The sequence below is a fragment of the Lepeophtheirus salmonis genome, chromosome 8 (assembly GCF_016086655.4).
Source record: "Lepeophtheirus salmonis chromosome 8, UVic_Lsal_1.4, whole genome shotgun sequence".
NCBI lineage: Eukaryota > Metazoa > Arthropoda > Copepoda > Siphonostomatoida > Caligidae > Lepeophtheirus > Lepeophtheirus salmonis.
Genome location: NC_052138.2, coordinates 3,494,365 through 3,519,696, shown reverse-complemented (window position 1 = coordinate 3,519,696; position 25,332 = coordinate 3,494,365). Strand labels below are relative to the sequence as shown.

At 30.2% G+C, this 25,332-nt stretch overlaps 1 protein-coding gene across 2 annotated transcripts in view; it reads left to right on the top strand.

Annotated features, from left to right (window-relative positions):
- The window catches only part of LOC121122669 (protein Fe65 homolog), a 170,081-nt gene that overhangs the window by 106,022 nt on the left and 38,727 nt on the right, over positions 1-25,332 (top strand). For both annotated transcript variants that reach the window (XM_040717702.2, XM_071890350.1), the window contains exon 3: positions 5,188-5,234. The gene's annotated coding sequence lies outside the window, so the exon portion shown is untranslated. The remainder of the gene's footprint in view (positions 1-5,187; positions 5,235-25,332) is intronic.

Below are 25,332 nucleotides of genomic sequence, written 5' to 3'. Positions count from 1 at the left end.
TAAGATGATAACGTCAAAAGGAATCAGCAAGAAGATAATTCATTAACTCATCGATATTTTAAATTGATTAAAAAGTATTAAGCAATATTTACACCGAGAGATTCGTTCATATTCCAAGCGCTCGAACTAAGTGAATAAATACAGAGAGCCCTCATTTATTCGTGGTTTGCTATTTGCAATATAAGATATATAGGAAATTACTCAATATTAAGAGAATAGTCAATTATTCGTAATATTTGTAATAGAGTATATTAAAAATTCTGATTTACATGAAAAAAGGGATTAATCATTTTAGAAATAGGCAGAAACGATTCGTTCTAACATTTTCTTTTTATGGTAAGCACCAAAGTTTTTTTAATTTTCACAATGAATTGTGATAATTTTCTGTTTTTTTCATGATGCCAAATTAAAATTCATCAAAAGATGAAAGTATATTGAACAATTAATAACCTGTGTCAACGAAGTTGAACGGATGTTATGTTTTTTACCACTATTTGTTTGTTTGTTAATCGCCAAGTTTACCGCAATAGTAACCGCTTGATGTTGACCAAACTTGGTACGAAGATTATATATGGTTAAAATAAGGGGCCATTAAATTTTGAGAAGTTAAGATAACCCAAAACGTAAGAAAATACATAATTGACCATATTTCTGTTGAGATACATAACTCAGTTTTATATTAGGTGGATTTTTTGCTCTCTACCGATTCCCCATTTTAATTGAAAAATAATTTTAATTTTGACATTGTTGTTTTTTAATGAAATCCAAAACACAAGATTATCATAAATTAATATTATTTTAATTTAAAAACGTAATAAGACAGGTTAATTTTTCTATATTATGTGTATAATTTACATTATCTAAACATATGTATGAATGAGCTAAATTTTGCCAAGATGATAAGCAATAAAGGTGAAAAAGTTACAAAAAGTGTAAGCTTCAGTAATATGTGTGAGGTATTAGTCTGGATCAACTGCAATTATGGGACATTACTATCAAGCCCCTTCATCTTAAAATGAGTTCATGACGTCAATTTATATAGAAAATAAACATGACATCACAAACAATATCAATTTGAGTTACAATGCCTGATTTTCTCAGCAATGGCTATATTTTACTTATGAAATATTCACACTCAAAAGCGCAACTTGTTAGAGCATGAAATATTTTATTCAACTCAAGGCCATACTAAATATGATTACTCGTAATCTAAAGATATTATTTTGATCAAAAATAGATGAGATACAAAGTTATAAAATGCTCAAAGTAATCATTCATACAAATCCGTACCCATTGAAAAATAGCCATAATAAGAATTTTGTTATTGATATATTAAAGAATTTCAGAAAAGTATTTGCGTTAAGATTTAATGTGGAAGCAAGGACTAAAGAATTAAGATTGATTTAATACTAGGATCCTTATGTTAGAATATATATATTTTTCTAATTACGTAATCAATTATAATTCTTCCATATATTTTATCAACGCGTAAATGCCCAATGAATTTTCCTTTCGTTTATCATAAGCTGATATCAATACAACCACATAAGACCGAGTGATGCATTAAAGTCTAAACCATTTAAATTTTAAACTTCAATAAAATATAATTTATAAATTAACAATAGAATTTCCACAAAATTAAATATTAATAAATAAATACATATGTGTGTTTGAGCTCTTTTAATCATTAATGTAGCCACCCTTAGCAGTAATTATAGCTTCCAGGCGAGGCAGTAGGCTTGGGACCCACTGCGGTTATAGTCCACTGCCATGGCGTCCCATTACTGGCAGAAAGTGGGTTAGAGGGCCTCAGCTTATGGACGACAGACAATGCAGGCCTTCCCCTTTACATGCATCTAAAAAGGTGTCTTCTTGGGGATTGGCATCTGGGCTGAAAGGGGCAAAAAACGTAAAAAAAAGTTCTAAAGAGTCTTTCAACGGGTTCTTTCATTGTTGGTGTCAAAAGTGGTATCCACGCATACCAGGTGCTTTCCAACAACTTTTTTGATAGCTCTCCAAAAATTATGAATTGAAACCAAGATATATCTTGCATGGGACCAAACGGACTAAACGGAATTGGCCTCGACTTTTTTCTTCAACTCCTCCGGATGCAATTTGGCCTTTGTGACCGAGTCCTTCTTCCTCTCGCACGCTTTGGACTTGTTAATGGTCCAATTGTTGGGAATGTGCGTATGGAAATTAGTTGATAACGTTAAGTGTCATTCTATCTTCTTGTACGTAACCAAAAGAGCTCCAGCTTATTTGTTTTTTTTGTAACTAATTGCATTTACTTAAATATATTGAAATATCATTTAATTTCATTCACTAAACCTTCCTAAATTATGATTTTTTTTTTTTAGTTTTTTTTATATGATGCATCAATTGAATCTTATAGGGCATACAATTATTTTCTTTGAAAATAACAATTTGAAAATATGATTGGACAGAAAATATATTGTTCTTAAATTAATCATTTATTAATTTAGTGTCCAGATTTCAATGAATCCGCCAGTATTACAATGGATTAAAAAAATAAATTACATTTTCCAAAAGGAAATAAAACACGTTTTACTTTTGTTTTATTTTTGAAAATACCGGATCTGGAAGCACCAATTTTTATATTTTGAGTTGTTTTCTTTGATAAAATTTACGAATTTCAATTAAGTAAATGATTTGGAAAAATCGGTTTTTAATTTTAAAAGATAGAAACAATTAATTAATTTTAATGAATTGCTTCAATAAAAACATTATAGCTAATTAACTACGAATTTAATTTTTATAAAATATTATGTTTAACAATTTTGAGGCAATATTTATTTTCAAGGGCAAACGCACGTTCTGCAATACTCCAACTCATAATATCGTCTGACTGTATTTGTAAAAAAAAAGAAAAAATAGAATCTTGACTCTATAATGAAACCACTGCACTTTTACAGTCTAATTGATACGCATTATAAAAAATTAAGATATATTGTTGCTCCCTGTCTATCGATTAGGACTGAATATTGATTGATGTTTAGAACGAAATGTTCTCAAATACTTTTGAATAACTATTGAATAATATTTATTTGCACATAGAGTAACAGTGCGACATAAAAAAATCAAATTTGTCAATAACTTTTTTATTCCAATATGTCCTTCACTCAGAAAAACTTTAGTACCAACAATAAATAACAAATGCTTTTACATTAACATACATAATCCTGTACATACGAAATATTGTAACGTAGAACCCAACTTGTGGCTGTATCAAATTTTGTATTCTGACCATGATCAGTCCTAAAGATAAATAAAGGACTTTTGATCAATGAATTATTCAAGGGGGTATTTTTAACACGACCTGACATTCAAGATTTAAATAGGTTAATATCTTTATTTCTTCATATGATTCCACTACATTGAACTTGGACATCGTTGGAGGATTAAGATATTAAAAGAGAAGTCAGAGGACATAGGGTAGTCTGACTCATGTTTCACAGTGAAAGATAAGTGTTGTTATGTATTTCCTCTCTTGACTACATAGAGAAGATTAAAAATGGAACTATATCCAATTTTTTCATCCTTAATCATGTTTATTTATATTGACAAAGCAAAGTTTGTTTGTTTGTTGGTTTTTTTTTCAATAAAGGTTTATTTTAATACTGAGTGAGTGTACCCTAAGCTTAACGCGTCATATTCAAAAAGAAAATAAGAAGAGAGTACATATATATATATAAATAAAAAATAAATGTGACTTTAAGTAGATGAGATTTATTCACATGCATGCGCAATATCAAAAAAAAATGGATTAAATGATAAATGAAACTTTAAATGATATTTAGGAAATCCCTCGGCCCAATCCATATAAAAGCACCTAAATTTTACTCTGGATGAATCTTCTTATAAACGTGAAAATTTTGGTTGCTAAATTTAAACAATGCCATTCGTGCTGCAAGACGAGCAAATTAGTGGTCAACTAAATGAGGTGACGACTACAGAAATTGGGATGAAAATCTACAAAGCGGCGACATTGTTTTGATAGTCGAATGAAAGTGCACACGCTAGGAATCATTGTTGGTATTTCAAAAAGTGTGTTACTTCACATATTATCTGAAAATTTGAACTTGAGATAGCTGGATGCAAGTTGGGGGGGAGGGGGGCGTTTGAATTTGAAGAAATTTTAAAGAAGAAGACAATACATCTTTTTTGGAATTTTTTAAAAATTCCTGATTTTTTTTTTACTGGTAGATTATTTAAAATAATCCATTGAGTATAAAGCTGATAGACATATCTATTGAAAAATTAAAATTTAAAAAAATGTATGTAAAAGCCAAAAATGTAAAGAAATCTTTTTTACATAATTTGGACATCATTAGTCATGACTATTTCATAACATTTTTTTATGAAAAAAATAAAAATAATATATATATTAATAAAGCAATGTTTCTCTACTTGAAAAATCTAAGAGCAAAATTGAAGCTGCATTTGCTCCTACTCGAGAAAAAAATAATAATGAAGGAGTTTTCACAGCAACAAAGAATAGTTTTTGGAGTTTCTAAAATAAAATCAAACATTCATTTTTTTTATAAAGCAAATTATAAAATGGTCTATTTGTGATTATTTCATGAAAATGTGGATCTCTCAAAAGCCACAAATTTGTAAATAAGGATCTTTTTTGACATAAGTTTTTTGGTTTAATGTCTTGTAAAATGACAATTTTTTGGAAAGTTTTCTTTTTTCTTTTATTGTCTTCCTATTACAAAAATAACTTATCAAATGTGTTAAATTTTCCTCAATACAATTTTTTTTCCAAAAAAAATAAAAATGAAATTAGTGTTTTGATTTTAAATGGAAAAAGGGTACAGGATATTTTTTTAAATGTTAACAAATAAATAAAACTATTATTATTTTTTTCAATTTACTTAATTTTCAATGTTTACTAAGCATAAAAATATCATGGCAATCGGTTCTTTAGTTTTGTATGTGCTAAGTGCCAGGCTTTTTTTATTATTTCCGAAGCAAAGGATCAACAAAAATGTCGTGTTTTCATTTTACAATGTTTTTTCCACTTATTAAAATATTGCCAATTAAAAAAAAATCTTGTTTTCTTTGTTAAGGGTTAGAATTTTCTGCCCATTTGTTATCTTATTTTTTTGAAAATATTTGATTATCTACATTTACAAATAATTATTATTTTTACTTATTTAGGCTTTTCATTAGAATCAAAGTCAATTTCTACATCAATCAATTTATCAGTAAGTATGTTAATTTATTCAATCAATAATACTAGAATAAGTAATCAAATGAACGTTGACTAAGAATCGCTCAAGCCTGACATAAACAAAGTATTTAAGAAATAGTGTTGGGTTCGAGTATTATACAACCTTGCCGGATACATTTTATATACAAAATTATTTTTTACTTAAAGTCAAACAATCAAAACTCAAAACATTTAATTGAAGATTAGTCATTTTTTGTGTCTCATTAAAAAAGACATTTTACATCTTCAAAGGCTTCTTTCTGAATAAAACAAAAACTAACGTATTTAGAAGGATAGACCACATAACAGAAGTGGTTCTTCAACATAATAATAATTTTGAATAAGAATAAAGAAAAAGATAACATTTCAATATATTTTTATACTTAATATATACATACAGCCCAATATTCTATATATGTACATATTTCACTTCACTATAGTCTATTAATTCATATAAATTTATGGGATGAGTTAAGATACCAAATAATGTAGCTACAGTTTAAAACCCCAATTTGGTTTACAAAACTTATATCGGTCCTGATATGGCCGTTTCAATAAACTTTATCACTTCATCATTTTCTTGGATACGATACAATGCTAACATAAAAGACTTACTAAAGATCTTTGTCACATAATAATTGGCCGCCACAGTTTATTTTTGCGGAATTAAGTAAAGGTTTGAAACTTCTTGATGCCTAATAATAGCTAAAACCTATATTTTCCGTATAAATTTCATAGTTAGAGTTGGTTCAACTTGACCTATATTTCTTGCCCATACCAGATCTTTTTGATTATTTGGTTCATGAAATAATTCAAATTAACTCTTATCACTAAAGAGGACAAATTTCCAGTCCTCCAATGTCCACTATTTACATTCCAGGAAGAATTGAAGTCGAGCTTTCTTTTGAGCTTCCAAAAGTTTGTGATGCAAAATATGTTTTCAAGGAAACAATCAAAGTTTGTTTCAAGTAGGTGTGCCCAGATGACATTAATGTTTGATGACCCTATGCAGTTTCCATGTTTATTGCCTTTCTTTGGTCAAATATTTTGCAATTACCAAGTTTGTAGGAAATTTGGTAAAAAAAATTCTACCCTTAACTTTTCTCTATCAAATTTTCAATGCTCCTGAGAGATATATTTGAACTATCTGAAACGACCCTCTATCTTGATCCATCTTCTATCATACCAACAGCTTTAGCCCTTGTATGTTAGGAATAGTCTTTCACTTTGTATAATATTCAATTTTTTAGAGATGATAATAGTTATTTTCTCAGCCGTTTTATAGTTATATCTGATACAATCAAAGAAATTACTGCATCAGTAATTTTGCAACATTATCGAACGTCTAGACCAGACAAAATTTAATTTTTTTCGGATGAAAAATGAGATTTTTATATATTTGAAAAGGATTTTATAAGTACCACTATCAATTTTTTTATTCAGTTCCTTCATATTAATATAAATTTATCCACAAAAGATTTCATAAATATAATGAAGTCTAGGGTAATTACGTATTAATACATCTAAAAAAATTATTGTTTAAAATTAGTTCCCCAGAGTTAAATTATATCTACTACAAATATATATGCAGAACAAATTACACAAATAAAATAAATCACTAAATTAAATGCGTTACATAAAAGTGTAATGATAAAATAAAATACTATGATAAGCTCTTACTAAAATTCTTTATTATTTTATTAAAAACTCTTCCTTAGTTGGATATCATAGATAACATATACTTTATCACTTATGATCCTGTGTATCATGTTTCCATTTCTATGTTGATAATTTTCTGTAATAAGGCCAAATATCTTGCGGATGCAGCAAAAATTATTGAACTATCTTCTTCCATGTGAATGGGCTCATAGAACATCGGACTGCTCGCAAAAAAATATTTTTAGCTTAACAAAGCAAAGTCATTTGCTTTGTTTTTTGATGTAGCTTCTTTTTTCCTTCGTGCAAGGCCGAAAAGCACAATCCTTTTATAAAATTTTTTATAACTCCTTGCAGATGTACACTTTTTTATTATTGTTTTTTCATTAACTCATACCATTTATATGTAGGGAGTGAGTTATATTCAGTTAGAATATTAGTCTGTTTCTGTTTGTCAAAATTGTAAATAAAAGTATGCCTATTGGGCTTTAAAAAAATATCTTACTTTAGTCCTTACATGGACTAGAGATAAAAATGCAATTAGTGGAAATCTGTATTGGGACTGTGAATTTGTAATCATTAATTCATCCCAACGATCAATTTTGTGAAGCACATTGCAAAAATTATAAGATAACCCCCACAATAAAGCGAATAAAACTAGTTAAATAATGAACCATGCATAGTTATGAAGTCAAACAATAAATTGAACACTTTTTATTTTGATGATTTTCTTAAAGATTGCTTGTATGTTGCTACAAGACAAATTATACATATAACTACACGAACAGAAAACAAACATATTTGGAGCTCCGGCTTTCTAATTATTTAATAGATTTTTTGGGAGAACCTTACTCTTATTTGAGACTAACAAATATCCCCTACTTTTTCTTTTTTTGATCATTTTTTATCTTAGATAAAAGGAACTCATCTATTATATAATTAATGATCGAGAAGTAGAAGGCGTTTCTAGAATACTAAAAGGTCTTTATACTTCATTTGTAGATTTGTATGAGTGAGACTATTTGCATAATTGATTGAATTCTGTTCATAGATTTATTCAAACCATCAAAAAAGAAAACATGTATGAGTCCCGAAGATTGTTATTGGCAGTTTCGGCAACAGTCCATTAACTCGATTAAAAAAAATTCCAATTTTTTTAGTTTTTGATTGATAGTGATAGTTAAAAAAAATATATTTATATATGTTCGTTTCATACAATAAAGAGGACTCATTTGTAACAGCGAGCGTGTGCAGTAAAAGCTCAACCCGTGATATTAACAAAAAGGAAAATTAACTATATATATTAACTCGTAGAGGTCTTTGCGTTGCAGGGCTGAATAGAGGTGAATAAAAATAAAGAATGAATGTAGAATAGACGAGACTGAGATAGATATATAGAAATAAAAAAAGTTAAAAGAACCTTTATTTTGGTCAAAACAGCCTTTTAATTACCTCGGAGGTTCTTAAATATATTATTAGGATATAATTGGTTATTTAATATGTCTACTTGCTAAATTTATGGCAAAAAAACAAAAAAACAAGTAACAGTTGATCGGAATATTTAAAACTTATGGTGAATTTGTAATAAATATACAAACTAGGAACCCACAACTTGCAGTAGCATGACTAGGTTAATAAAAACATAATTTTTATTTAAACCAAGAAAAGATAACTCAAAAACAATTGATGATTTGTTTATATAACTATATTTAGATATATTTTTTATGCAATATGTCACCCTTTAAATATAATAACAGTCTCTAGAATCCACTTTATAGATTGACAGCTCTTACAGATTCAGGTTGTATCCAAGGTGTCCCACGCTGTCATAATGGCAGCTCAAAGAAAATTCAAATTAGGATAAGAGGTGCGAAGACATTATTTTACAATAATAAAAACAGCAAAGTTTAGGGGGTTTAGGTCAAGGTTTGACAGACTTTTCCTTTTCTGGAAATTACTTAAATAAACCTTTTGAGATATTAGATCTTATGTAAATTATATAAATACCTATATTGATTCTGTCTAATTTATGTAGAAAGTTTGATCCAACTTATTCCTAGGATATTATATTTCAACTTGTCCCCCATTCTACTACGTATTATATTATTCCCAATTGCTTTCTAAATAAGTGAAAAGGGATGTCACAAACATAATACATAAACGAGGCTTCGTTTATTCAATTTCTATCCATTTTTTGAAGAAATACATATTATGTAGAAAAAAAGGGTTTTTTATGGACAGTTAAGTATTCATTGAAAATAAATGCATGTATATGGTATATATTGGTGAATAAAAACCATAAAATGTGTTTATAGAATGACTTTGAAAAGTTTTTCTTTTTTTAACAAATGATAACCCGGAACATCAATATAAAAAATACTCTCTTATTTTTCACAAAATAGGTTTACTGCAAATAATGAATCCTAGCCCGGACCAATTAAAAAAATATAAAAACAGCTTACTTTTAATTTTAATATTTAAAAAGATATAAATTACTAATTAACAATAGCATTTCAACAAGACTAATACTATAAATAGATGTGTGTCTGAGCTCCTTTAATCATCAATGTTGCCACCCTTAGCTGATAACTTCCAGGAGAGGGCGGAAAGCCTGGCACCTGCTGAAGATGTAGTCATCTGTCATTGCGTCCCAGTGCTAGCTGAAAGTGGCTATGCGACCCTCGCTGTTTGGATGAAGGACACTGCACCACTTCCTCTCAACACACACCTAAAAGTTGTAGTCAAACTGATTGGTATCATTGTTGTAGTGGGGCCAAAAGCATAAACAAAAGAGTTCAAAAGTTTCATGCAAAAGAGTCTTGCAACGACGGAGATGGGGTTTTTTTTCATTGTTGGTGTCGAAAGTGGTCTCTCCACCCTTGCACGGCCTTTTCCACCCACTTTTTTAATAGGTCTCTGGATAGTCTAGTGTGAAACACCTAGATCTCTTGCATGGGCCATCATGGACTTGAGGGGATTGGTTTAGGCGGTTTTCTATAACTCCTCCGGGTCCAGTTTGAATCAGTAAGTTTTCAGATTTCAATAAGACACACCAGGGTTACTATTTCTAGGTAACTTTGTAATACTATACAATTGTATTTCCTACTAGATATTTGATAACTTTGCGACAAAATTCAAAAGATAATATACCCCTTTAAAATTTGGTGATACATTTCCAGACATTAATTTGGGCGTTTTATGACCATAGTTATAAATAATATGAACAACCGGTCTGCTAAAAAAAGAAACCAAAAATTAAAAAAAATAATTTGTCAACAAGACTATTTGAAGAACGTTTTAGAGAAGAGCAGCTTAGTTGTAATGACGTTTCCTATAATTAGCTGGAAGAAGCTATGCCATTAAGGAATTAAACACAAACCCCTATCTATATCTCAAACTAATATAGGCAAGAATTAACCGAATATAGATCCTCAATTTTACTGTATTTCCTAAAAGGACTCTCATACAAATTCCCAGTTTTGCTCTTTGTGTTTCACACTGTAGACATTAGTTTATACTTTATGATAACAACTTTGTGGAATAAAAAAAGATTAGGTTTCAATTATAAAAAGGATTCATATTCTTGAATTATCATATTTATTTTTTTCATCTCCGAACATTGGCATAACAGAGAGTACGTAAGTTCTGTAATTGACATATTAAATGAGATCAGGAATCTTACAGAGTGGAAACTTGAAACTTACACACTTGTATTATATTTATTTGAGAGTTTATATGTGAGGAAATTAGAACTCTATAATTTTTTTGGTAGCTTTGTATATAAAACACCTGCAGCTTTTTATTTTTTTTAAATTTGACGAAAATATTATTGTAGTCAACTCTTCATCGACGGGTTACACTCCAAGCAAAATGGCCTGGCTGAGGGGAATGGCTTGTAAGACCATCTACAATGTTAAGAAGAGGCTGAACCACAACGACACCATATGGGAAGAAACTTATCACCATGACACTAGGCATTGTTGCTTCCAACTGCATTTTGGCGCGACTGATCTGGTTTTTGGAGAGTTACAGGCTCACTGTAGCCGTGTATATCGATGTTTTCAAGAACAACCTGCTCCGTTCAGTCCAAGCGAATGCCCTCCACGATAACGTCATTTTTCAGCTAGTTGGGGCCCCTCCCCACACTGCAGAAGTTACTCCAACCTTCTTAGCTAACAAGATTGCTTTCTAGGACAGAAGAATGTGGACACCATAACAGTCCCAATATCAATCTGCTCGACTTTTCTTTCTTGCTGCTCATCGATTGGAGGGGCTGTAGCATCTGGTAAGCGTTCGTTGAAGCCATGAAGGCCTCAGTCTACATAGAGTTGGCTGCCATTGCCTTGAAGTTCATTTGCAATACCTGAAACTCTTTTTGCTGAAGGTTTTGTTGCCATCGCTGAGGCCAATGGGAGCCGAATTATACAAATCAAATTGACAATGGCTATGTACCAGAAAAAGATAAATAAATTATGTTTTTTTCCATATATAATTAAAGAATGATAGGTTATTTTCAACTGGTAAATCGATGATTAATACTTTAATGTTATCTCCTTAAATATGAAAAAAAATGATAACATCTTTGGCAAATAAAAATACACTTGAGATAATTCAAATTCAACTGCTTATTAACACTAAGACCCCAATAATGGGTTACTATTGGTGTTTGATTCACTAATTGAACCCAATGATTAGCAGTAATATTTGAAAGTCTTGTCATTCGTGATATCATAACAAGCGACATTTAGTACAGCAATAAAGATATTACTACTACCATGTGTATTTTCAAGCTAATCGGAGTATTTTTCTACTTTGTGTAAAGGCGTAAAAACAATCAGAAGGACAATATTTCAATTCAAGGCGTGTGACTTAAAGCTTCAAAACAACATAGCAAAACACATTTATTTAAAGGGTACAACCTTCATTTTACAGACAAAACATTTTTTTAAAAATGTATTGTCTCCTAAACTAGTGATTCGATTTTGAAATGAATCATATTATTTAATAAAATTGCCTTTAGATTCAATAATGTGCTTGATTGGACCTCAGAAACGGGACCATTGGCTGATGACAGTCTAGTTTGTTATAATCCGGAATTTTACTGCTATGGTTTGTATTTTGTTGGATAAGAGGATATATTGGTGTGTTGTTCAGCTGCACTACAAACATAGAAGTCCTTGAACCTTAGTTCTGGTGAGCTTGGATACCAAAAAACGGGTTCCAACAAATTAAAAGAAAAATATGAGTACCAGGTCAATATTTTTTGTTTTTTTTAAATGTAGTGGGGAATATACTCTTGTTGCCAGACGAATTGTATTCCAACTAAACCTCCTAAATCCAGACATAAAATAAGCCCAGTCTTAAGAACATTGTAATGTCAGTATTGTATCTTCCGGCACGGATCGCAACAATTACGGATTTTAAATGAACTTAAACGTTTTTGGTTCCCTCTAAAGCAAGAAATAACGTTCTAGTTGGGTATGTACACAAAGTTTGCTTTTAAAGAACGACTGCACACTGACAAATTGTTGTAGTTATATTTTAGATATCAGGTAAAATACCCTTTTATAAGACTATTTTTAACTCTTTCCTTTTTACTTCTATTGGTCACAAGTAACCTTTAAAAATTGATAACAAAACAAAAACTGGACTGTAGTACTTCTCACATGCAATATTTAGTATTGCAATTGTATCAATATATGCTACAAATGTAATTAGTTTATTGTTTTTTATGTTATTGATTGAAAATATATATGATTGCAGTATATACATATACTGATATGTCATGAAGTACATAATAAGATTATTGTAAATATATAAAGTTCTGCATTGTGTTATTTAAAGAATATTAAGTAAGTTATTCAAAAACAATCTGAATTTAATCTTGATCTAGTTGTTCAAAATTGGCTAAAGTGAAATTGTCTTTGATTTTATCAAAAGGGATATATTTAGATGATAATATTAAATTTAGTACTTTAATTTTATTAGTAAAACATGTAATTGTACCTTTTATAACTAACCTACAAACTTCCAAAGAAATAAAATAAGTTTTTTATCTGATTATGAGTAATACATATCTTTGTGAATTGTGGAGGACAGTATCAACTCGAAATCAGTTCTGGATATGCTTAAATACAATATTAGCTATATTTTTTATTCAAATTGTCGTCTTTTACAACAAGAAATAACATCCTATATACGCCAGCAAACCGATTGGAAACTCTTTACGATAAAGGTCTGTTATGATGGAACCTGGGAGCGAATTAAAATATGGATGAGAGGATCGTTAAATATTTAATTCCAAGATGCCCAAACTACAAAGTACAGGGGATTGAGGTCAGGAATGGAGAAGGGCACATGAAAACAAACACGATATCAAGGATATGTGTAATGGGGAATAATTCGTTTTTCTTGGCTATATGTGACTGTATGTGGCCGTAATTGACTTTTGGATGTTGTAAAAAGTCGGGTTGCAGATGCCAACGGTATTTGCAGCTTTCTCAGTATTGAAGATGGCACACGCATTGCCTTTTTTGTTGTTGCTCCTACCTTTTTACACTTAGAGACCATTAATAAAAACAAAACTTGCTTATTTTTGTGTCAACTGTCGATTGTTCCCTTATAAAAACCTGTAATTAAAAATAAAAGGTATAACTTTGTAAATAATCGCTACTCTAATTTTTGTGTCTACACAATGTAATTCCACTGCACTTTAGCAGTGAGACGCTGCAGTGAAGTCATAGTCACTTACTAAAGGCAAAGGGTCCAAATGTCCCCTAACAAACCAACATTGAATACAACTCTTATGAAAGTAAATGAATAATATAAACTTTTGTAGTCTCTCTATTTATGCATAAAGTTAAATAAAAATAATGAACTAAGCGATTCAAGGTTTTGACTCCTATAAGGCTTTAGGGAATGAAGCAATATACATTTAAGTAAGATATCTTTACATAAGAGTAGACACATACCTATGAACTTTTAATAATAATAATAAGAATTCTCTTTGTGACTTAGAAATGAAGTAGGAATTAAAAAAAATCGTCAAGAATGTGAGAAAGGACAGAGAATTATATTATTGAAGCCTTGTCTGCTTTCTCCTGCACTAAATAATTCTCACTTACATATAGACGTATGTACAATGAAATAGATAAGTATTTAATCCCGTAGTGGACTCCTATATGATTGAGTTTGGGTGACTGGCTTATCCACTCCATTTTGGACCTCTGAAAGATAAGATATATGATATAATGCATAATTAATGAACAGACTAATAAATACTTCTAATTTAAGTATATATTTATTTTCATTTGAAAGGATCACAAGATACCAAGAGGCCATTGAAATCTGTACAATTACTAATTCAATAATATATGAAGCTTGAGTTTTTGAAATTAATTCATATTTTGATATATTAGAGTATAAACAAATAGTTAGAAACCATTAAAGCCTGAGCTCTCTAACTAACGTAAAAGTAGAGAAAATGACTTTTAACTTGATCGACAAATTTCCATTTGCGCACTCCAAGCAGTTGGAATATCCAGTACCATCGTCTACACCGTCAACAAGTCCAAAACGTAGGAAATGAATGGACTCTATCAAAAAGGCCAAACTGTCCTTTTGAGGAGGTAAAGAAAACAGCTCAGGCCAATCTACATAATCCTATGCGGGTTCCTACAAGAGATCTTAGGGTTTCATTCACACCAGACTGTCCAGAGAGCTATAAAAAAGTGGATAGAAACAGCCTTATGAGTGTGGAGCGATCACTTTAGAAAAAAGTAGCGAAAGAATTACATTTAATCTTTGGAATAATCTTTGAAACTCTTTGTTCACACTATTGACCATTCTACATTTTTAAGGGTTTTAAGAACATATTTAATACACATATGAGTATAACCACAAGAACCCCAAATCCATCGTCAAACATGGAAGTGGAAATATTTTAGGGGTATTTCTCTACTAAGGGGAATGGACGACTTCGCTTCGAAGAGAGAATGCATGAAGCATGCATACTAGAAAACTTTGTCGACAACTTCTTTCCCTCAGGTCAGGGGAACTGAAAATGGGTCTTTTAATTGGTATTTCAGCACTCCAAATTCACAAAACATATTACCAACTCAATAATAGATTGACTCTAGAAGAAGCACATAGAGCTGACAAAGTGGCCCATCCACTTTACGGTCATCAATCCAAAAGAAAATCTTAATTTGTAAACAAACTCTCAAAATTTATATACTTATTTCTTCAAATGTATTCAAAATAAGAGCTTTTTCTTTTTTGGCAATGCAAGTCCTTGATTATTTTTGTTCATACCATACATGTAAACCTCTAACAAAAAAAATGAATTAATGTTGTTAGACTCACTTACTCTTGGAGTGAAATTTTATTCCAATTTACTCATTTTAGCTTTGTTATTGATATTGACAGTTATCGATAAACCAAGTGGTCCATTGAAATCTGAACACTTCGAATTTTAAACTTTAAAAAAATATAATTTATTATTAAACAATAGAATTTCGACAAAATTAATAAAACTGTCCTTAGCCGTAATTATGGCTTCTAAGCAGCAACATAAATCCTAGCAACCGTGGCCGATGTAATCTTCTGTCATCACGTATAATTATGCCTGACAGTAGCTTTCAGAGATTCAGTATTTGTATGAAGGGCATTGCATGCCTTCCCTTCGACATTCACCAAAAAGGTGTAGTTGTGGGGGTTTGCATCAGGGCTTTAGAAGGGTCAAAAGAGTTCGTAAGGCTCATTTAAAAGATTTTTGCAAAGGAGGAAATGGATTTCTTTCATAACTGTTGTCAAAAGGGATCTCTCCACCCTCATAAGACTGTTTCTATCCCCTTTTTTCATTGATCTCTGGACAGTCTGGTGATAAACTCTGATATCTCTTGTAGGAACTCTCATAGACTTGAGGGGATTTGCTTATGCTGTTTTCTTTACCTCCTCATATGGCCAAATTTGGCCTTTCTAACAAAGTCATTATTTCTTTCCAATATTTTGGACTTGTTCATTTTAAGTTGCTTTTATTTCATTCGTCATACTCAGTGTTTTTCTCACTCTTAACAATTTTTTTGTCATTCAATTCATATTACTATTAAAATGAAAATACTATTAAAATTATCGACCTTCTTTTCTTTGTTTTTTCTTTTCCATTAAAAATAATATATATATGATAATGCTCGCCTCTACCAAAGGGGTCAAAATATTAAGAAGAAACATTATACACCATTGGCAATGTCATTTCCCACTCCCTCTTTGGCCCAAAAAAGTCAGGTAAACCTTTGCTACAATAAAATAATTTATTATATGGCTTAGTTATTGGTTTCAAAACGAAAAAAAAATATAAAAAGTCAAAAAAAGAAAGAAAGGAAGGACAATCCAGTCCAAACATTTATTTAAATTCAATAAACTATAAAGTTATCATCAGACCAGCAGCTGTAAAATATATATTTCACAAATGTATGGGATAGAACAATGGTACTCCATAGATATATATCAGATAAAACACATCAAATATGCTACAACAATAGTAAATTTTAAGGACATAGCAATCAGGATCTTTTAGTATTATAAGGATAATATTTAAATTTAAATTATGTCATAAAGTTCTGTGTTCCATACCTTCTATCAGGCAAATTTAAGTATGTAAGTGGACTGGATATTGCCTGCAGACCGTAATTTTGTGACCCTTCGTCTATATTTTTGGTGTCCCACCAATAGAGCAGAAGATTTATATCAAATGGAAATTGGTAGTGAATAAAGAAAGCATAATGTATCCATGGTCTGTTGTCGATTTTGAAATAACACATTAATCATAGACATCATCTTTTTTTAGGATTGAAGAAATGTACGAAACTCCAGAGATAAAAGGAAAGGATTAATTCAGGAATACAGTTCGAACAAACCTATCTTTAACCTCAAAATACTCATAGCAATAACCTTGAGTAACCAAGACACCTCATACCTTATATCATTTTATAAAACACTTTCCATGACTTTTTTTTTTCATTTTAAACCTGGCTTGTGCAAATTGCATTTATCTCCAATCAATCTCATATCATATTTCCTATATATATATAAATTATTTGTTTTTTGCAATGTTTTAAGCTACTTAGCTAGGCATTAAAGAGTCAATGCATAAAATATAGCATAATTACCAAGCGTTCTAGGTACTTTTATTATTGGTAGTAATACTTACGTATATCGCATAAAATACTTCATAAAGCAAATTCATGACTCACCCATTCACACTGAAAAATCTAATCTATAGTCACTTTAGAGTTAGTTCTTTTTTTTCTGTACATATTTATGTTGCTCGTTTTGAAAATATTCTAAACAGTGTTGTAAATCCTAAGCATTTTTAACGTACCATTTTTGTTTTTGTTGGCAATCATTAAAGTGTTTTTTTATTCTTAATCGGAGTAATTAGGAGTCAGCCAAATTTTTTTTAATATCATAGGGGATCAGCCCCCCAGATATCATTTTTTATGAGAACACTAACACTTAACTTATATCTAATCATGATAATGGACATGTTAAAAAAAAGGAACCAAAAAACAGCATAGTAACCTTACAATTTAAAGAATGTTTGGGAGGACAGAAATAAGAAGGTTCTTAACATTTTATTAGATCATCTTCAATCAGTTGTTACAAAGGAGGAAGGAGAAAAAAAAAAAAAGAATTTTGCTATAATTACTCCAGTGCCGATCCCCAATTCCACTCTGAGTCCAAAAAGGACTTATAATTATAACTCCACAACAAATCCTCAGGGTAACGTTCTGCCTTTGTGAGCACACAGAAATGTTCATTTAAGCTTCGAAAATATTTGAATCTATTTAGGAAAAGATGTTCACTACTCAGGATTGGAATAATAATCACAACTGCTAAAGAAAAGAAAATTAATTTTCTAAGACGACCAATTCCCCTCCCCCCTTAAAAAACAACAACAAATGGGGTAGTTAAAAATACTTTGGATTTTCATCACTGCTAATATCAATTCATTTGTGTTTTGTCCTCATTTTCAAAATAATAATAAGAGTTTGAGAAAAAAAGAACAGAATATGATGGGGTAACTGATAACTACTTTAGTCTCTCGAATATGATTATAGACAAACACAAACAAAACAATGTGTATGCCAGGGGTTGGAAAACTTTGGCACGCTTGCCACTGCTGGCACGTGGAGGCATATTTACAGGAATGCACAAATGAGAACATATTTCTGTTGTTTGTGTATTTATTTTAGTATCGTTGTGGATAGTGGCACATTCATTAATTAGAAATGTTGAAGTTGGTACTCCATGTCTCAAAGGTTGCCTACCTCTGGTATATGCTGTATACAAATTGAGTGCAAGAGATAATTCATTTTTACATTCCCGCCATTATATTTTATTCAAATCTTAACATTTACTGAAAAATGTATATGAATTGTAGTATAAATACATAAGAGAGCAATAACAAAAAATAAATAGAATCAGTAAGGTATAGTCAATACTATACACACACCCATGTAATATTTTATTAATACCACTATATGATATATACCTATCACGGGGCACGAAGTATATACATAAATTTTCTATGTTTAGAAACAAACAAAATTAATAACTTTATTTACTAAAAAAGTAGTCAAATTTATGAGCTATTTATTTTATCTTGAAAAAAAAAATATCCAAACACCTATTAACGACATTCTATTATGATCTTTTTAGTCGAAAAATTATTGAAAAGTTTGTAAAAACAAAGTTCTGTTTTGGTACCAAGACCAATACTGAAAAGATGTTTATCGTGACAATACTAGTCTTCATTAAAATATAAAGTTTTATTGTAACGGTTGTAATTTGAACTACCACTTTTTTGACGTTTGACATCTGTAGTAACATTCTCATTATGTCTAATATTTTGCAAAAGATATCCGGTTTACGAAATGGTTAAGTTAACCCTCAAAGAAAATTGGAAAATACTGAAGACTTACTTTCAAAATGGAGAGTCTTCAAACGAAAAAGCAAGAAAATTACGTGGGTCGAAATAAAGCGCCATCCAGGCAGTTTGTGGATAAATTTGTGAAGCATGTGCGCAAAACTGGTTCGTTAATGGATAAAACAACACGTTCCTGTGTTCGTTCAGTGCGCTCAATCGAAAACATTGCTGCTGTTGGTGAAAGCGAAAAAACGAGAACACGAGTCAGGAGCTGTCATTACGGTCAATGGTGAGCGCTATCGGGCCATGTTGGAAGATTTTTTGTTTCTCCAAATGGAAAAAGAAGACATAGACGACATTTGGTTCCAACAGGATGGTGCTATGTGCCACACAGCCAACGTTACAGTGGATCTTTTGCGCACTGTCTTCGACAATCGCATCATAAGCCGAAACAGCAATGTCAACTGGCCACCTAGTAGCTGCGATTTGACTCCGTTGGACTATTTTTTGTGGGGAACCGTCAAGGATAAATGTTACACCAGCCATCCACAGACGATTGCCAATTTGAAACACGAAATTGGAGTCGCCATTGCAGCTATTGAAGCTCACACAATCAAAAATGTATTGAAAAATTGGGTCGACAGAATGGGCTACTGTAAGGCCAGCAACGGCGGCCATATGAATAAAGTGGTGCTCCATTATTAACCAGAATGTTGAGGCTATTCAATAAAAAAAAATTATTTGAAAAATATCTATCCGTCTTTTTTTTATTATAGCAATATCAAAAAAAAAAAAGTTTCGTGGGCCACTCTTTATATAGAACTGGTACATATAAATATCTCAATATTTACTGAATATCAAAGGACAGTTTACTTATTAAGACTTTATCACCTTTAAATTATCATATGACTCGGCGTTACATATCCTCCCCCCACAACAAAGATTTACACTATTTACACTAAATTTTGTAATCAGCCGTCAACTTTTCTGTATCAGTGCTCTAGTTGAATTCAAATTAGCTCTTGTTGTTAAGATGTTAATAACTCTAAATAATTCTTGAATAATAATACCGAAGTTGGGAATAGTTGGCTATCAACTATTTTGGGCCTTTTTTTATATGTTAAGGTTGCCACATGTACTAAGAGTAAAAAGTTTTTTTTTTTTTTTAACTAAGTACAAATCAATTTTATATTTACAAAAAGTGAATATATCTCTTCAACTTTTTCTAATGCCAAAGAGTAAGAGAAATATATGTATTTGATAATAAAAACACGTGCTTATCTATGCACATTTATCTTTGCTGACAAAAGTAATTAAAAACAGTAACTAAATTAAAAATATCCTCTTCAGAACTTTCAATGTGTATTTATAGGTTTTTAATTTTGGAGAGCCAAGATCTAATTAAAACGTTTTGGCAGTCATAGTAATTTTTAAAACTATATACTATAAGATATGTTAAAACATAAGTAAATTGAAAAAAACTTAATTTACAAATTAGTGTTAATTATATTTTAATTAATGTTTCTACTAATTATCTCTGATTTCTATTTACCCTCCACAAGTGAACCGAGGTAATGATATAACCCAAGATAAATAAAAGCGGTTCTTATCCCTTTTATTGCCAATCATTTTCAGTATTCTCCTAGAATATGATATAGGGTATGTGAAATTCTTGATTTATTTTGTTTATGCCTTATTTAGTATTTATGGGTAGGCTTAGCAATTTTAAATCTAGGATTAGTAAACTTAATAAACTGTTTTGATTTAATGCCATGTCATAGTTTTTCCTTTTGATTTCTTATGAGATCATAAGCGAACAAACTATTGTTTAATGTAAAACACACAACCTCATCAAAACTAATGTCTTCTAATTTGATTCGTACAAATTCAAATAAAGTATTGTATATATTATAGAAATGTTTAAATAAGATATAAAAATAATTTTTTTACTATAAGAATAACAAATTTTCATTTTGTAAAACCCTAAACTCATTATGTTAAGATTATTTTAAAATAAGAATTTTTTTTTCAATGTTTTATTTTCAAAAAATTATTTTGACATATTAATTTATATTTTCGAAAACAAAATGGATGGAATAGTTAAACAAACAGTTTGAAGTTTTAATTGAAGTAATTATTATCATCCAGGTAAATACGTTTTATCTTTGTAGTTTACTTTTTACACAGTTCAATAATCGTATAAAAAGGATGTTCACTAATTTAGGGTTAATAAATTATTATGACTAATTGTTCAAAGGCACCAAAAGTTACATATAAAGGTTGCATTTTTTATTTGAACGTTATAAGTAGTTATTGTTGTTTTAGAGTGTGAGAAAAAGGTGTTTATATCAACTGTTTTTTATAATATTTTGGAGATAAATTTGGACTAGTAATATGGAGAGGAGAACTTTCAACATTTAATAAGCATCAATGAACCGAAAATATTGTTAAATTATAAGCAAAATATCTTTAGTTCTTTTTCTTAAAAAAAAATCAAAATTTAGCAGAAATTTATCATTGAAAGTAATGTTTTTACCATCATAATAATTATAAAAATATAAGAATAGAACGATAAAAGGTCAATATCAGAAACCATTTTTCCCTTTGTATTCTCAAAACTGTTATTTTTCTATAGGTTTTGCCCATTCGTATTCATTAGTTAATAAATCTTTTTTTTTTTGTTAGATGATCTCAAATTGAGGATTCAAAAACAACTCCATGTGTCAAATTTAATATGTGTTACGTAATAGAGTTAGACATATGATAAATATAAACATCCATCTATTTACTACTGAGTACAAGAGTTTGATTAATAACATTGATTATCTTCCAATAATTAAATAAATGTACATAGGTAAAGTATAAACAAGTATAAGCAATTAACTTTATATATTTATAATCATTTTAGAAAGCCCTTCGAGACAAATAGTTTTTTATACGGCCTCTTTTTTTAAAAATTAGGATAGCTATAAGATATACATATTACACTAATATTATTGATATTTTTTCACATACTTTTTTAACTTTATGCATAAACTTAGTTTTAAATCAAATATTATAAGTGTTATTTTTTATAAATTATTAAAAATATAATTATGTACAAACAATAATCAAAAGGCTTAAAAAAATGTCAAAAGATGACCTAGCATAACACAAATATAATGACATCTAGGTCCATCAGATGTTACCTTTAGTAAGATAGAGTATATTGATATACAAATTATGTATGATGTGTAACATCTTATTTAAATAAAAACAAAGTAATAAAGATGCGTTCGACATCAAAATTTGTATGTCTCGTCTGTTCCTGTCGTTCATCTTAAAGAAACCTCTGAATTGGGCACAATAGATATCGTATGGAACAATCTTTGCTAATATATGTCATCATCAATATGGGCCAGTGATTTCATAATCAATCGATCCTCACAAATGATACTATGAATTACATTACATTAATCCCGGTTTTGGTGCTGGTAAGCCTGATTACAGATACTATGAAGACTCGCCATATATTAGGACAATAAATACTACAACTTGGAAAAATATTAGAAGGTTTGATCCCCATGTGAAAATAATGCTTTGATGAGGTCGATATTTTTCATTTACAAATAATTAAAAACGTAGATCTATCACTTAATAAAGATTAAATATTCAAATTTTGAGCCTATGGGGTTAAGTCATTTCTTTAGCATGCGATGGAAGCTCCAATATAACCGAATAAGTTTTTTCAGATTAATTAACTCCCATTCCTAATTAATTGAAGGATTGATGTCGTCGAAATCAGTGTGTTGAACTTGTCAAGCCTTTTTCTGTATTTCAGCTCAAAAATGATAATGAAAGGGTTTGAGATCTAGGGATGAAATAATTCAAAACTCTTTCAACTAAAGAAATTCATGCTATAGGAACATATTTATTTGACCTTATTTAGAGTTCAGATGGAGTACCGAGTTGCTACTAAATAATCTCAACATTAGTGTTCTTACAATATCTATATTTTTATTCTGTTAGCGGTTCCCAAAATTAGTATCAATATTTTGATACTTTTCGATATAAAATATAAAAAGTACTTTTGTTTAGATAATCATTTTCTCTCTTATGATAGACATACCATTAAATCATTGAGCGTTATACCGTATGTAATTGAAAAATTATACGAAATCGTCAAAGGATCTCATACATATTTTTGGAAACCAAATTTACAATTTAATTAAAAGCTCTGTATCTCCGTTTATATTCATTAAAAAGGTTGTTAAAAGAGGCAATAAAGTTCCGATTTTCAGTCTTAGTGTATACCCAGGAAGTTGATGTAAGATGGACAATTTATGAACAAGCCCCAAAAACGGCTTAATTAAATTCTTATTTTCTTTAGTATTTGTGTAAAAAAAGTTAATTCCAAAAAAAATGTTCACATGTTTAAAAACAAGCATTGCGATAAAATTATTCATATAATTAAAAAAAAATTACCACAAATAATTACATTAATTACTCCTCTCAGAATTTTCTTCAAATTTTCTCCCTTGGTAACAATACAAGGGCAATACTGTACCCAAACTCGTCGCATACGTATTTCACTGTGGGATTTGGAGATTCTATTCCTCTTATTGGTCGTAGAGGCCTTCAGGGAATATACTTTAAATGATAAACTGCATAGGCCTTGGTTTCCATGGCATTCTACATAAAGAAGGCCAAGGAATTACGATTTGGTGAACTACCTGGCAAACGCTCTTAGGACTATAATCCCTTGGATCCTAATTTGTCCATGATGTACTTTTTGTATATTTTACTTGTATGACATGGAGCCTGATTTTAAGTCCAGGGCCAGTCACCAACACCATAGGTAATGTTCAGGGCAGGAAATACCTTTTGAACCAGCTTGATCTTGTACTGCGTGGTGTTAACATTTCCCTTTGTCAAAAATGGTGGGAAAATAATGTATAAGTAACTTTTTCTTACTGTACAAAAATTTATATAAATTGATAAGCAACTCGGAAAAGAAACAAGAATTGAGTTTAAAACTCAAATCTATATTCATTTACTTTGTACATATTTTACACATATTTGTGTACGCTTTACGTATGTTAAGCCAAAAGGATAGACAAAATAATAGGAATAACAAATGAGAAAGCAATTTCACATAGTTAATTATACAATAAATGAAAGCTGTTTTTTTTCTTTTGTTTTTTTCGATGAGGGAGTGGAGAAAATATAATATTCATATTATGTACGTAACAAACAAATACATTGGAATGGTATAGTCACGTAAATTATATTACCAAGAACTTTTTTTAAAAAAGGAGCTCTTAATAAATTTACATGATAGTTATTGAATATGCCTACATGGACTTGTACCTATGAGGTTGGTCTGAAAGGTTTCCGACCTAATAAAGATGAAATACATTTTTTCATATAATTTATTTTCTATTTTTCAACATATTGGTATTGCAACTGTCTTTTAAAGTATGCTCTCACCTCTGTAAATGGTCGAAATTGTACATGGTGTGTCTGCTAAATAAATCCTCCGAGACACTTTTTGTTTTAGACTCGATTACTCCGAGTTGGATTGACTTAGATGGATCAAATAAAAAACAACAGGCCATTATGTTTCCACTATTGTTTGTATTTATTTAAAGATTACAATTTTTGAAAAACAATATTTAATGAATAAGTCGATACTTGATTTTGCCCATTTTTATAAACCACTCAAACGACTGCTACATAAGAACTGCACCTCCAGAATGGCTGAAGCTTTGGTGAGTAACTGCCAACAGATGCTAGATATATTTGACTAACTTTTATTTAATAGATATGCTATCTCAACATTGAGCTCAGAAACTTTTCAGACATTCATCCTATAATGTAAAAATAATAGTGATGGAAATCTGAGAGTAGTATTATACCTTTATAAGTTATCTTGAATATAATTGAATTGGTGCTTTAAATAATGAAATTCAGACTCAAAATTTTGTGAATTAATTATGTCAAAGGCTATAGCTCCCACCCAAAATAGATGTGTTAAGTAGTCCTAAATATGTTATGAGAACCCTCCCTTTATGAATCTGTAGGAGAAATGGTTTTGATACGGAATGAAAACGTTGTCCCTATTCGGGAATAAATATAAAAAAGTTGTAGGAAAGAAGGTGCCCATTCTGTAAAAATAATATCGAAAACACAAGACACCTATTCGACTATTGCCAATTCATAACTCTCGTAACGAATACAATGAATCTATTGTTTTGGGATGCATACGGGATTGAGCCAAAAAGATCCCATTGACTGCTAGCCACCAATCCAAGGGTTAATGATGGATTAAAGAGCGAAGTAATAATCTCGAAGAAGCACCGTAATAATTATGGTAAAAGATCTTCCAGGTCTGCCATGTCTGGATTCTAGAAGAGATAGTAAAGATGTACATCAGAATTATTGATTTTTTTGACCAAAGAGGAGTGATAGTGTAATTGCAAGAGTTGAAGGACAGATATAGGAAAAATAATATATATGAGCATCTTTT